Here is a 2,601-nt window from a genome sequence, read left to right as displayed (position 1 = left end):
AGATATATTTATGATCAAGGGAATCGTGTTCATTAAATTTTCAATGAATGTGATAAAATATATATTTCGAGCAACGTCAAATTCTCATTTTTTAGTTACACTTATTCATATAAAAGTTATAATATTTATTAAAATCAAATTGATAAATTTTATTATGTTTACTCAATTTATTATTTAACTTATAACATTGAAAATTTAAATCATATTAAAAATTATTTTTTTAAGTCACCAAGTTATAAATATAAGAATGTTACAATTTCAATTGTAAGTGTGATAGAATATTTTTTCAAATTTATACACCAACACACTAGAAATGTACTAAGAAATTAATCCACACCATTATTAATTACCTATTCAAGTACTGAAATTAGTAATTAAATTTGGTCATTATTGATATGTACATAAATTTTAAAATTTTCAACTTTAAGGATCTATCAAGTTTCTAACTTGAGGTTACATCAGAGTTAGATCAAAAGTTAGTTTTAATGCTCGATTGAGCTACTCTTTATCGCTTAAAGAGCTCAATCAAGTACGTAAAAATGAATAAATCATCTGATTAAACTTTCTTGATTGAGCATCCTTTTCTCCCCGAAATACACTCTAATTTCGCCAAAAACTGCAACTCAACTCCATGCTTTCACCCAGAAGAGATTTCTTTGAAGGATTCACTGACAAGTCAAAACTCAAGCCATCATGGCTTGACATAATCAGGCTCAAACTTCTTGGTCTTCGAGACTTTCTTCTACATGATGTTCTATACCTCTCAAAGTTGAGGATAAACTTGTTGTATTTCATCCACATCTACCAGCAAAGGCACTCCATTCATATATTTCAAGGCAAGGTTGAGGTAAAAACAACATCACATCACGCATTTGTCATGAGTGGGATAGAAGAAGAAATATTTCTGAAGTTGCAAGGAAGCCCTGCTTGTGCACAAAACTTTTCATACAATTCTGACTATGATGAAGGTACACTTCCATCAAGAATTTTATGGCATGCATCTATATTTCGACACTTGAACTATGGGTGTTTTTGTTTGTTGAAGAAAAATGGTTTTACTGGTTTGCCTAAAATTCATAGGAAACTTAAGCAATTTGATGCTTATCTATTAGAAAGAATAGAACATAGAAAAGTTGAACTCATTCATTCTGATTTATGTGGCCCAATGCACGTTCCTTTTTCAAATGGTAATAAACATATGATGACATTTATTGATGACTACACCATAATGTGTTGGGTTTGTTTATTGAAGAACAAATATGAATCTTTTGAAACATTCATGAACTTTCATGCATGGATTGTAAATGATGCACAATCTCATATTGGCTCTATTTGTACTGATAATGGAAAATAATATACTTCAAATTAATTTGAAAAGTATCTTTTCCATCATGGGATCAAACATCAAACAACCATTCCTTATAATCCCTAACATAATGGAGTAACTGAAAGACTGAAGATGACAATATTAAATATGGTACATTCAATGATTTTTTTCAAGAATGTTAAGCTCATGTTTTGGGAAGATGTAGTTCTATGTGTTATGTATGTAAAGAATAGGTGTCCATCTAATGCTATCAAAAACAATACTCCCTATGAAATGAGGTATGGCCACATTCTTTCGATGAGGCATCTCAGGGTTTTTGGTTCCACTTGTTATGCCTTGATACCTAAGGAACAAAGAAATAGGGTCAGTGAAAGGAGTTGCAAATGTATCTTCTTGGGGTACTCAAATACCTCCAAAGAATATTGTCCCTATGATCAAGTTAATAATAATTTTATAATATCTAGAGATATGATCCTTCTTGAATCTTTCGAGACTAACAATGTTGTTGAGCAGAAACTTGATCGCTAGGATAGATTGAGACATTCAAAGTCTTTTCAAGAGTTTGATAATGAGATTCCACATATTGAAGGGGGGATCCATATACAAGTTAAATATGTGCAATATTCTTCTGAAGCACTCTCTCCCTAGCATGAAGCTCAAGACACTGATCAAGATGACACTTTGAGTAATGTGATTGACAAAATTGGGAGGCTAAATAATTATTCAGCCCCATCTCAATCAACTAAGTAGCCTGGGTCATCTCATAAAGGTCGTCCAAAATGGATCACAAAGAAACTTGAAAGTGTTTGTCTTGATGAGGTTGTAAATAAAGGAACAAGAAGCTCAACTTGACAGAATGGAAGTGATGTAGACAATCCTGATTCACCTCTTGATATGAATGTTTCTTATGACAATGAACTGAATTTGTCTATATATTTCAAAACAAATTCCTTAAAATAAGCCACTTCTCATGATGAATGAAAAGAGGTGATGCAAAAAGCATATGATTCTTTGATAAATAATGGCACCTAGAAATTGGTTGACCCTCCATTGGGAACCAAACAATTAGGCTACAAGTGAGTCTTCAAGAACAAGTATAAATTTGATGGCTCACTCGACAAGCATAAAGACATACTTGTGGAAAAATATTTTTCACAAAAGGATGGGGTCAATTAGGAAGATAAATTTTCCCCCAAAACAAAATGGGATACCATCCAGACACTCTTTTCCTTGGAAGCACAAAACAATTGGAAAGTCCATTAAATCGATGTAAA

The sequence above is a fragment of the Pinus tabuliformis genome, chromosome 2_1 (genome assembly GCF_031772625.1).
Source record: "Pinus tabuliformis cultivar Carrire ecotype Pingquan chromosome 2_1, CPIR1, whole genome shotgun sequence".
Classification (NCBI taxonomy): domain Eukaryota; kingdom Viridiplantae; phylum Streptophyta; class Pinopsida; order Pinales; family Pinaceae; genus Pinus; species Pinus tabuliformis.
Note: the sequence above shows the minus strand (reverse complement) of the source record.